The sequence below is a fragment of the Anser cygnoides genome, chromosome 3 (genome assembly GCF_040182565.1).
Source record: "Anser cygnoides isolate HZ-2024a breed goose chromosome 3, Taihu_goose_T2T_genome, whole genome shotgun sequence".
Classification (NCBI taxonomy): domain Eukaryota; kingdom Metazoa; phylum Chordata; class Aves; order Anseriformes; family Anatidae; genus Anser; species Anser cygnoides.
The window spans coordinates 36,862,200-36,875,626 of NC_089875.1; the positions used below are offsets into that span (position 1 = coordinate 36,862,200).

Here is a 13,427-nt window from a genome sequence, read left to right on the forward strand (position 1 = left end):
TGAATGTGAAAAACTTTAATTTAAGCAGCAGATTTTTTTGGGTCAGAAGAAGAATTTGGAGAATTCTACTTCAGCTTGATCCTACTTCTATCAAATTTGTGTGCTACAAATTTGCTCATTGACAGAATCCATCACATTCTAGACATCAGCATGAAAATTGAGGCTTCAGGAACCAGTTACAGTTTAAGCTTTTGACACCAACATCAGAAGATGTTTTTCAGTGAATGTACAAATAACCAAAACATTTTTTGAACCGAGGCTGTGATCCATATCAGAAGAAACTGTTGGTTCGGACTACTCAAATAGGCAAGATTTTCTGAAACAAGAAGAAACTGCGCATTGATAGGAATACTTTGCTTCAAAATGGTCATTAAATGTTGACACATTCCAATTTAAAAGTGCGCTCTTTTGGAATAGCATTTTTACCTTCTGTATTGACAAACAACTTTTGTGAAGGAGATTAGAAAGATCAAAAATGATCCAAACCAAAGTGAAATCTTTTCTGTCTAATTCCAAATCAATTATTTGAATGTTTAATGTTCTTTCATTTTCTTAGATTTCTAATAATCTTAAAAAAAAAAAAAAAGAAGAAAAACAAAAAATTTGCCTTCTGCTTTTACCCTCTTCTTCAAAGACAGCACCTTATCAAATTCATTCATTGTCTAATTAACTTGGCACCATAAAGACATTAAAGATAATAGAATACTGTCCTAAAATTTTGGTGATAATAAACATGAAATGACTATGAAACACTGGCATTATCTTCAGTTTGCCACAGGAGATGAAGGTCCATTCACTGAGAACTACTGCTATAAGCTGTCTGCCAATTCAAGCTGCTGTATTGTATCATCTACACACGTTCCCCATGCATATTTTTATTCACTTAGATTGAAATCTTGTGACCTTTGCAATTCCATTTCTCCTTTCCATTACTTGACTTGTTCATTTTCCTGAGTAGCCACCTGACATTGCACATGGACTGCACACATACATTTAACTTGGATTTCTTCTTCCTTTTGCACAATCTTCGCTCTTGTTTGAAATCAAATAATTTTCACCTAAACCTCTCTGTTTCCTCCAAATATTTCCTTACACCTAACCTTTTCTTATCTGGTTCTCTATTTATGTACCTCTTGGTTGCTTCATATCCAAATTCCCTGAACTGTCTTTCTTTCAAATAAAAAAGGCAGATTTGCTAGTCTTGGGCTTTGTTTCCCTTAATGGCAGATAATTCTCTTACCTGCTTTGTGCCATCTGTTGCTGCCTATTTGCAAGCAAAATTAAAGTAGCACTGGCTGTATCATCATGGACAGATCACTGGAGACAGCTGTTCAGTGAGCAGCAGTGGTCAGAGAAGCAAATGAGGTGTGAGCCTTCAAAAGGAGGGAGCAGAGAATAACATTGCCTTGATTTCTGGAGATACTGAGTATGTATTGCTCCCACTGAACTTTGACAGAAGGAGCAGGGCTCTTCCATCTCTGCAAACCAGCAGCTGATGGAGCACCCTCTTGTGGATACTGGGGTCCAGCTGTGCCCAGCCCTTCCTGCATGCCCAGGCATAGAGGGGACGCGGGCACCCACAGGAGGTAAGAAACTCCCCACTCCATCTCTGTGTGTGGACGATTTCCAAGAGCTGCTTCAGGTGATTGTTTTGAAAACAGACACTTTCGTAAGCAAAAAAGTGACAGATAAATGTCCATAGCAGGATAAGGAAAAAAGCTATTGTTCTCACAGAGACTAAGTGGATGCCTCACCCAAAAGAGGGGAACCTGGGACTGGCGTACACCATCCCTCTGGATAAATCTCATCTCTAAACTTAAGTCTCCCAATGTCATAACAGCTGTTATAATACTTGTCATAACACTTTTCCCATAGTGGGACCATACATATTCCAGCTTCCTAGAAACATTTTTTCAGCCACACATACCTCAGTCATCTTCCAGGTTTAGATCTCATGTACTTCAGCTCTTCTGTCCTCCTGCCCGCAGTCTGGAAGCTATTCCCTGAAGCCAAATTTCAACAACTGCTGTCAGCACATGTCAAGACACACTAACTTAAAATGGGACAAACTTCTCTTAAGGTTTAATTCATCTGGCTGGCATGTGTCAAGGGAAGCATGTCATGTTTACACATGGCTTTTTGTTATAAAGTATTACCTGTCATGTGATATGGTCGTAAGTTACCTCCTAGTCTAAAAGGAGCCTGAAGAGAGGTAAAATAATTCCAAAAGAACATAATGATAATATTCCCACAAGAGAAAGGAGCAAGAATCTATCTGGTCTTAAAAACTTACCATTTTCATATTTGTCATCACTGCCTACCAGAAGCAGATATTCCACGTTTAAGGTAACAAGAGTGATAAAAAATACAGGTACCATGTAGTACCATGTAGTGTTGTCCCTGAAAGTCTGCAAACTGGTTTGCTTAACTTTGCCTTTTTTTTTTTCTTCATAGGAAAGGCAATAATTTCAATATTACAAATAGTGGAATGTTCTAAATATAATTAGTGATTTGGGCCCAGTTACATCAACTCATTTTTTAGGTTTCTTATTTAAGTGGTTGGGAGCAAGCAGATACCAGGCTTGAATAAGGGACTCTGGTAGCTGTGATCAGAAAGCATTGCCTCAGATGTTCATTCGCACCATTTCTCAAACAGAAACACCTTCCTAAACTTCTAGGCAGATCATTGAAACATTTTCTGTAGGAATGATGGAGTAAATCACCTCTGGCTACCGGATTTCTTCCTAGAGCAGATGGTCAGGGAGGTCCAACAAAAGGACATGCTGAGGACAGTGAAGCCAAGCCAGTGGTGAGAAGGTTGACTGCCTTGTGATTTGAATTAGCAGTTAATCACTGCCCACTTGTGGCAAAATGGCAGGGGCTTGGTTGGGCTGCAAGGAAAAAAAAAAAATTGCAGGCAGACAGCAGATATCAGCTGTGACTTTATCAGGTCTCTAAGATTTGATGGTGAGATGATGGCATCACTCCTCTTCTCCTGTCAAGGTAGATGTCATCGCCAGAGCACTGAGAGAGGTGGCTAGTTGGAAGACACCATGCTATGTAAAACATGCTTCTGCTGCAAAGCTTGAAATGGTGAAATACTCTGCGCAGCACCAGCACATAGCAACGTGAATACACTCCTGCAAATTAAAATGGTTCATAGCAGAGTTCCTACAAAAAATTATCATGAAAATCCTGCTTTGCAGCTGTATTTTTATCCCTTATTTACAATGTAAACCTGAATACAGAACCTAAGTGAGATCTAAGTATGCTAATGAATAGCCTACAAACAAATATTGTTTAAGAAATGGTGGGTCCATATTTCTTACAGCCAGCACATAGAGGTGAATGTATATGAAAGATCTATCCCTTTATATATGACTAAACCTAAAGCAATTTTAGCATTTTAACATTAGGCTAGTCCTTTGAGATAATAGTCCTAGCTGCTCCCTGCAAATCAGGAATCTGAGAGCTCTAAGAGTCAGGCTTGTGAAATATATATAAAAAAAAAAAAAAAAAAGACCTGAAATGTTTAACTGTTTATAAAATGAGCAGCAATCGCAGACTGATTTGTTGTTTTAAGACCTGCTTCATGGGATCCTGGTATTCTCAGCAGCGTACATCAATGACCTTTCAGTTTAGAGGCTTGCAAAGCTAGAGACTGGGAAAATTCAAGGGCAAGGGCAAGATCAGTGATGGGAGGGGTACAGTATTATATCATTCCTCTGAAATATTACATCTGTTATGTGTAGCTGTACTCAGCAAGGGCAGCTTTGCAGGAATAGTTACTGTGCCTTTCATTCTCAAATGGGGATTTCAGTGCACTTTACAAGCAGTGAGTTAGACCTTGCTATTTTCCTCCTCATTTTGCAATAGGGAAACTAAGGAACAAAACAATTAGATAGCTTATTTTCAAGGGTGTTGAGCGCACCTGCTGCAGCTAGAGTTAATGGGACCTCTTCAAATTAGACTGTAAATTGTATGTCTGAAGTCATAACCTCCTGCTGTATTGGCAACAGGAATAGAAGCCAGAGCTCTTGTCCCGTAATTTTTGCTTTAGCCAGCAGTTTTCACCCTTGTAATGACAGATCATTTTATTTTGTTAGAAAAATGGAAACATTTGGCTTGTGACACAATGTTAATAAATGATTCGGGCCCTCTTTGATCACATCCCTAGCTCCCCTTTGGCAGGAAAAGCGAAACATTCTTCACAACAGTACTTCCATGAGATGAGCCTGTAGAGTACACGTTTATTAGGGACAGTCCCTAAAATCGTTAGCCAGATAACATTACATTGTGCCCCCATTATATTTGCCTCATCTACTTTTTTGTCTCGTCTGTCAGCAATTAACAGCTAAGCCAAGTGTACTTTCTCCAACTCAATTCACAGTAAAACAGGTCTTTAAAAACCTACAGAGGAAATATGCAAGGTATTCATGCATTGCAGTGATAAATGTAGTGCAAATTAATTAGAAGATGATTTTACAGCTGTGGGGCCAGCTCTAGTCCCTACTATTGATATGGACTCCTGCTTCTGAGAAGTTTTCCTGGAAAAAGAGAGGATTTGCAAAGTCTCTGTGGCAAGAACTAACCATGCAGAACTTCTATTGATTTTGATGTGTGTGAACAGCAAGAAAGAGCTAGCTGCAGGAGTGTAAAACAAAAGTAAGTCATAAAGGACTGATGTTTAGGGAACATATAAATTAGTTAAAGAACTCTAAGTCAAAATAATGATGAAAAATAATGGAATAAAATATCAGATAGTCAATATTCTGTAGGAATCACTGCAGCAGGAGCATTCACATGAGCTAGCATTTTATAATAACACAAGCTTGAATATTTGAAAATAATGAGCCATAATAATTGATCCCAGCTGTAATGAAAACATCACTTAGTATTTCTATTCCAGTCCTCTTTGGCACTGGTCTTGATTTGGGAGTGACAAAAAGAAGCTTTAGCATTAAACAGAAAGTGCTGAACAACTGATGATCCATAGGCAATGCAATATCCATGGCATCAATATTTGGATTTGGTCTGATTTGTGCTTTTGTGATCATTGTTGTTGAGATCATTGGGTCCACGTTCATTGTGTCCCTGAGACTGAAACTTGAGGACTGGAATCTGGACTTGAGGATGAAATGGATCCCAGTGGGAGAAGGGAAGATTCCAGTCCTTGCCAATGAGAAATGTTATTGCCAGACTTCAGCTGGAAGAGAACCAGAATGACGATGCCAGACTGAGGAAGATGCAGAGCCACAACTAATCTTCAGTGGAATATTTCTGATCTGCTTCAGGAAAGTTAAGAACTAGCACAGAATTCACAGGACTCAACTTCCATGTGAATGAAAATCTCCCCAGTTTTATTTAAGAAATAAAATATCAATTGTTTTTTCTTGTGTGGAATAATCTAATTTTTCAGGTATAGATGACAGAAACGCTACCAGTTAGAGCGCAGATTTGTTGCACATTTTTTTTCTACTGACTACTAACTGAAAAAAAAATGAAAAGTTGGCTTTGGCAAGTAATGAGGACACTGTAGGAAAACTGGCTACAGAAAATTAACTCAGGATGAGTGATCTGGAATCAATTTAGTCTAAACAAAATGAAATAGTAAACAAAGGTAAATTTGTAATGGGGATTCTTTAGTTCAAAAGAGGATACTTTGATAAAAGAAGATAAACTGTAAGGCTGGATGGATGAGAAAATTTGGGATTTGAATGGAGGAGGCATGTGGAATTTTAATAGGTTATATATTTTTTTAAAAAGCTATCCAGAACTTGAATCTTGAGCAAGACAAACAGTAGAGAACTGTTCCATACTTGTATACATTAAAAGGATATCAATAGGAACAGAAACAATAAACCTATAACAAACAAAACAAAACAACAACAAAAAAAAAAAACAGAATGCTGGTCAGTAAAGGAAGCTAAATACTGGAAAATGGGAAACAGGGATATAAAGTGAGAATTTCCCAAAGGCCAGGTGACTTAGAGACACATTAAAGGGCACTAAACACAAAGAAGTAATGAAGAAAAGCAAATGCAGTCCCTCAAACACTGTTCTTACACAAAGCATTTCTTGTAGATATATGGAAGAGATTAAAATATTTTACTAGAAATTAGTAAAGCTTTATCTAGAATTCTGCACACAGCTCTCGTTCCTAGCACAAACCAGTTCTACAGCAGGTAAGCAAAGATGAAGTTGGTGGGATGATCTTCTTAGAAAAGGCTAAGAAAGTTGGACTTGCCAACAGCTGATTGAGGATCCAAGCCGCAAACTTTAAAACAAAAAAAGGACAAAACTAGTCAAAGGAATAAATAGTGCCTATAAATAAACTTAAACTGGAAATGTGGAGACAGTTTCTAGTTGCAAGCAGAAAAGCTGAGAACAGCTTTCTTGCAGAAGTACTGAGGCATGAAATGTGGCGTTTATGACAGTGATTATATCACTTTTAATATCAAAAAGTGAAAATCATACAATGAGAAGATGAAGAGGTGTCCTGTAGTTTCTCTGTTCCTGACATCCTTGGTGTTCCTGATACTGTATAGTTTTCCTGTGATTCTGCTTTGCACCTATCCTTATCATTTATTTACCATGGGACAAACTGAGAAAAAGACATGCCATTTTAATATACTGCATAACTAGCCTAGAAATAGATTTATTTGATGCAGTAAAGCCAAGAACTTCTCAAGGGTCAGAAAATTAGACATTTATGAAGATAATGAGCACAGTCAGTGCTGCTGTAGAGAAACAGGGGAGGGGAAAATGGAATATTAAAAAAAAAAAAAAGGTTGAAAAAATATATTGAATACCAACCCTCTTGCTTAGGTTCACAAGCCATCTACTAATTACTCATTATGGCAAGTTATTTCATTATTATCTAGCATTTCTTGCATCTTCTTCAGAAGCAGCTGGCCTTAGCCATTTCTAGCAAAAGGGTACCAGTTTTAGATGATTCAGTGAGTGATTTAGTAGGGCACATTTTATGCAGTTTTTCCATCATCTTTGTTTATAGGGAGAAGAGCTGAGACTCATTTGTTTATCAGTCACATAATTACAGAGAAGTGGTTCTGGCAATCAGTAGTGAAGATGGTAGAGAAATAGTAACAAACAAAACAATCTAGATTTTCCTATGGGGATTTTTTCAGTTGGGTTGGGTTGTTTGGTTTGTATTTTTTTTTAGGTTGTTTTTGTTGTTGGGTTGTTGTTTTTTGTTTTTGGGGTTTTTTTTGGTTTTGATTCGTTGGTTTTGTTCCGTTTTTTTCATCATTTGTACCTGCAAGAATGAGAATAACACTCTTGTGCAGAAATAAAAACAGGTTTAAGATCCCTTGGTGCACAGATATAATTATTACTAGCTATGCAAGACATAAAGCAGTGAAGAATGAGTATTGCAGCTTCAGGTGAAAAACACAGCTACCCACAGAGAAAAATCCCCCAAAACAACCATGAACACTCTTTTCTCCATACACTTCTGGAACTGCAACAGTAGCCATGAATGTGAGCCAAAATTAATTACTTAGTAAACTAAGTAGAATAAAGGTAATGTTAACTTGACACCTGTGACTAAGAGGTTCATAGATAATGTACAGCTAAATTCATAATGGTAGGAGTCTGGAAAAAAAAATTGAAAGAATTTCATTGTAAATAGCTTCTGAAATAGTCAAGTCTTCTTTGTATTTTAACATTTTAGACTTCAAAATGGGTCTCTACCGTAGTTTTAATGCTGTTTTCTCCACTTAAAATCAAGGTACAAGATTTCTCTTGGCTTGGAAATGTACTCAAGGAAGATACCATATAATGCTTAACTGAAACACTGAGAACATAGATTTATTTTTAAAAATAAAGCAAAAATCTTTCCATTTAAAGCTTTAATTAATTAGTTAATTAATGGAAGCTATTTGTTTAAATCAGAATTTAAAAAAAAAAAAAAAAAACTGATAAGGTGATCCAAGATCATTTTCTGAGGAAATACTATATATTAATACTGAAAAAGACATTAGAAGACCGCAGTAAGTTACGTACTCATTTTCAACTCAGTGAAAAATAGATAAAGCACAGTCTGGAAGTGATAAGTCCTTTCTATGTGTGCATTGAAACAATTCATTACTCATATAAAACGTTAGGAAAAAAACTGTCACTCACACTGTCTATTTGAGAGCAAAATATCTGCTCACAAATAGTAGAAGGCATTATGATTAACAAATCACACAGAGACTCAGAGAAGGACAAATTTAAAACACCTGTGAGTGTGACTTCAAAGGCCATTGTAACTGTTTCTAACACACTGGAAAATATTCAGGTAAGTGCACCTATTTGTACTGTGATTCCAAATATGTTAAATATTTCCATAAGCCATACTTTTTATGGAAGAACAATGCTTCATCATTCCCACTGTTTTTCATTGCTTAGACAAATCTGTGGCTCAATAAAAGGATTTAATGTAATTTAGTTTTCGTTAATGAGACAAGAATCCTTGGTGACATATTTTTTCTCCTTCTATAAATATCTGCATCCCTTTTTTCCTAGCCCATTGAGCCAGGAAAAAGTTAGAATACCTGTTTTACTCTGTCCTCTTTTTTCCTCTAACTGCTACATTGCTGACTACTCATGCAACCTCAGCCCTGCTTGCTGATGACCCTTTCTCTAAGAAGAGTTTTAGTTCCTTCTTTCTCCTCTGAGTTAAGCAAGTCACTTCTATCTGAAAATAAATAAATAAACAAACAAACAAACAAACAAGAGGGAAACGTGGTGATTGTTGTGGACAATAAAAATATACTACAAAGACTGCTTCTGAGCTGCTTGAGAGCTGTTGTCTTAAATTATTACTTCTACACAACAACAACAATAATGTATACATTGAAAGAAACTTCAAAGCATTGGGTTGTTCTGAGCAGGAAAAAAATTGAAACATTCATCTAAAAACACTATAATAAAAAGTCTTGACTTGTGGAAAAGGCATTGTTTGAAGGGCAAATTTTCTGTACAGTTTGACAGAAGGAAAAGGTGCAAATTCTCATCAAGCTTGATTTTTTCTTTTTGGCAGAAAGAATTTTGGCTGAAAAATTCTTAATCCAGGCCTGATAACTATTGCAAGGAGAATTAAAGATGCAGGCAGTGGTTTTCAGATTGACAGGATTGATTAGCTGGAGCAAGATGAAGTCTAAATGACAACCATGCCTGGAAAATGGAGAGAGTTCTGATGAAATTGTTGTTGCAACAAATGAGATTGATTGTGATGACAATTTTATATTTTCAGGAGACAATGCAAGAGAGCAAGAACATAAAGAAGCTAAGCTAACCAAGAGAAGTTAACAGTTAAATTGTATGGATGAAACACAGTTTCTGTGGGGCTTCAGAGGGAGTTAAACACAGTCAAGTAAAGGTTATAATCATAATTCAAATGGCAGCTTCCATCAATTAAAGAGAAAAATCTTAAGACCAGCATGCAATGCACTTATGAAAGATATTCCAAAAAAGGCTGACACCACTGAAGTTTTGGAGATATTTCTCTATAAAGAAGTTAAGTGGTGGGCACTGCACCAGAAAATGAATGTGAACATGCACCAATGCATAGACACATTCCACAGTGGACAAGCACTCCATGCAATGACACCGTTGAATCACACACATATACTAAAAATGGATGGGACACTAACTCTAACCCCAGCTGTAGGATGAGCCTCACACAAGGCCCCTAAACCACTGCACAGCCATTAGCAGCAAAAGAGGACAGACTCCAGGACTAAGGTTATCTTAGCTTGAGCTGAGTTTATCTTGTTTTAGCTGTGAAAGCAATTGTCTAGCAGCCAGGTAACTGTTCCCTAAATTGCTTTTGGCATTCATTTAATTTTGTGCAATGGTGTGGTTAACATTTATTGTTAATAGCAGTAACCAGTAGCTATGTTCTGTGAAATAAATTTGAGAATAAATCGGTGTGCGGAAATGCACCAACACAGGCTGACGCCAGAGATCCCCTACAGTGAACACAGATCACAGTGGGCAACTACTGAAACCTTGGGAATCAGGGACAATAGAGACAACAGGGAGAAAGGAAAAAAAAACAAATGACGATAACTGGCAAACAATGAAGAAGAAGAGCATATAATATACACAGATTGTGCTGCAGCAAAAAATAACCCTATGGACCAAAGAGGAAAGGATCACTGTGACCGGCATCAAACACCTAGCAAAGCAAAGTACTGATGACTCTGTATGCTCACCCCCTTCTTCTGGAGGGACACTGAACCTCTGCATGCATGGCTGTAACACCAGTGAAAGAAACAGGTAGGTATTAGGAAATCTGGCCTTCACAGGTTTTGTGGGTGTTTTGATTGTTTGTTTGTTTTTAAATAATAAAAAAAAAAAGTAACTGTCATTAATGAGTTTTTTGTGTGTTCATTTGTACTGAGTGCACTAATATTACTGTGTCAGGACTAATAAAAACTGTTTGTGGCATTCTGATTAGACTGACAAGACTTTAATGAGACTAAGAGTAAATTCTTCAGTCTGCATGTCAGGTATGTTCTGTCTCTGCCCATAACAGGATTTTGAGAGTAACACAAGCAGGTGTGTAGATCAGTTTTGTGATACAACAAAATCCCACTGTGGAATTTCTCTCTCCCAGTAGAAGAGTAGGTGACTGCAGTCAGGTGAGGCTGGTCCCTCTAGAGTAATGGGGTTCAGAGCATGATTCATCTGGAAAACATACTTATTGACTTTAGGATAAGATTGATTGCACTAGAGACATGACTGAATATAGATCTCCATTGAATATTAAGCAACAAGACTGTCTGTAAGTCCCTATACTGGAGATGCTCACTTTCAGTCACAGGAATAGGACCCATATACACCCCAGTGGTCCATGTCCAAGAACAGGTCTATGTGTGGATTGCTGATATATTATATCCCTGTATATACCCTAGGGTATTCCCTAGGGTAAGTAGCCATACTCACAGAAAATGACAAATTAATTAAATACGGGACAGAATACCTTTCTGAGAAGGAAAAGGGTATTGTTTTTTTCAAATCTAGACACTCAGTATGTGATACTGAAAGCTCTTGATTCCTGTCTGCACCAAAAGGAGTCAAAGAACAGTCATATTTTATATGATTTAGGTACCTTTCTCAGAATTGTATCAATTTTCCCCTTTGAAAGAAATAGTCCCTGTACAAAAAATTTATCAAATAGAAAACAGACTCTGAAACCACACACATCGCACTGGAGCCTTTCTGGTTTGTGGCCTTTCCTGTACATGGGACCACACCAAGACAACTGACTGTTTCACAAAGTGAAATGTTAGAGCTCATAGGCATCATCTTGCCCTCTTCTCTCCCTATTGTTCCACGGAGGAACTGTGTTCATTTATGGATTTTTTTTTAAATGACAAGAACTCAAAAAAGTCTTATCTTAGTTGTTCGGATTTTATTTTCTTTCCTTTTTGGGGGATCATGGAGGAGGAAATAGGTGGAGGAGGGCTGCTAGCCTTTCTAGCATTGTTTTATGTTTCATTCAGGGATGGTATTTACCGTGGCCGAGCCAGCACTTCTCTCTTTTTTCCCCAGGTTCATTTTACCCTGAGTGTATTACTGCAAGAATTTGATACTGCTTTTCATAACTTTGCTAACCCACACTAGTTTCTTTTGTCATTTTTGACACCTAGATTCCACTGTAATGAACACAGATGATATCATGCCGCCTATCTCTGCTTTGAATACCTCTTGCTCCTCCACCGCACGCTTCCTCTACAGTCACTGATTCTAATCCATTTTCAGCAGCTCATTTGCCATTCTCTCACAGATTTCTGTGTTCGGGCCCCAGCTCCTCCATGCTTCTGCTTTCCGAATGCATATTCATGGATATTTTATTCAGTGAGTATTGTGATGGACTACCTATTATTCATTTACTAAGACGCATGAACATCATTTCTTTCCCTGTCTGTACATTTGATACATTTGTACGTAAGCAGAGATAAATTATAGTCAGACACAGAAACACAGTCAAAGAAAACACAGGAAGAAATACAACAGAACAAAATGTTGAACAGGGGGCCATTAAAGAGATGCTTTTTGGAGCAACAGTTTTCAACCACTTTCCTACCCAGGCCTGATTATCAAAACTGCAGCTATCCAAGAACTTTACTAAATGGGCAAGATGACTCTTCTATCAGCAAATGGGCCAGAGGAGTACAAACCACAACTAAACAAAATTGTTCCAGCCAACTTTTCATTTGCAAAGTGATTTTTTAACAAATCAAAGACATGAAAATTTGTACCTCCCCTTCCCTCCATCCCCCAAATTAGCTTCAAATTCCCAGTAATTGATCTATGAAATTTCCGTTTCAGAAGTGCTGGAATTATTTCAGAAGAAATTTGGTACCTTCAAAAGAAAATAAATAAATGGAATATAATTACACCTTTTATAGCATTCTCCAACTTTTTCCATGGGGATCATTTCTAGTCCAACAAACTCTGATAACATTATCCAGGATGACACTCAAGTTCCACAGAAAAGATTTTCATGCCTTGTAAAGGAACCAGTTTAGTGAACAGCAATAAATTTGGGAACAAACTAAATCTTAACCATTTATTATTCTGTACATGTTTGCATATGCATGATGGTATCTGTGTGGGCATGATAGAAATGCCTGTCTCTGTATTCATGTCGTTTGTTCTTATGAATTATAAAGATTAGCTCCTACAACAAGCAAGAGAATGGTTGTAGTTTAGACCTGTTGTTTTGTGGGAAGGAATTCTAAGGCAAATATCTCACTTCTTGAGTGAGAGGTAAGTCTCATCTTCTTGGTCAATAGCTTCATTATTCTATTAACACAGGGTTTTCTTGAATAGTTACACTCCAATATTCCTCTGGCCAACTGACTAAAGGCTTTCAATAGCAGTACTGTTTCAGTAGAATATCAGCATCAACACAGAGGACCCGCCACACCACGGTGCAGTTCTCAAAGCCACAAACTTTTCTTGTGCTTTGAACTTAAGAAGATTGCCTGCAAGTAAAACCATATCTGCAGCAAATCAGCAGGAGAGTGTCAGTTTTGTTAAATTACTGTTATAAACTGAAGTCTAAGATTGTTGTTACCTTCCTATATTTTTAAGGTAAGTGATGGTTCTGTACAGATATATATATATATATTATTTATTTATTTTTTTTTTCTGAAAGAATATCTCAAGGGAGAGAACATTCCTCTTAAACCAAAGAGGCATAAGATATAAAACACCCATTAAAACATTACATCTTTGATGCTATTTTTCTTTCTCTTCTTTGTCTTTATTTTGATTAAAGTTTCAGTATTTTTAAAAAACAAGGTTTCCAGTTTTCAGGGAAAATATGTTTTTTAAAAGTGAAATGAGAGGAAAAAAGGTATTATTTCTAAGAAATGGTGTTTTTTTCTAGCAGAGTCCTAAAAGAT

The 13,427-nt window shown here is 37.1% G+C and overlaps 1 long non-coding RNA gene across 1 annotated transcript; it reads right to left on the reverse strand.

The window, feature by feature from the left end:
• Positions 1–229: 229 nt before the first annotated feature.
• Positions 230–2,798, reverse strand: LOC106048376 (uncharacterized). The gene is made up of 4 exons (XR_001214156.3): positions 2,724–2,798; positions 1,928–2,003; positions 1,241–1,373; positions 230–316 (listed from the first exon to the last, which is right to left on the reverse strand). It is a non-coding gene; the product is annotated as an uncharacterized lncRNA (long non-coding RNA).
• Between the last annotated feature and the right edge of the window lie 10,629 nt (positions 2,799–13,427).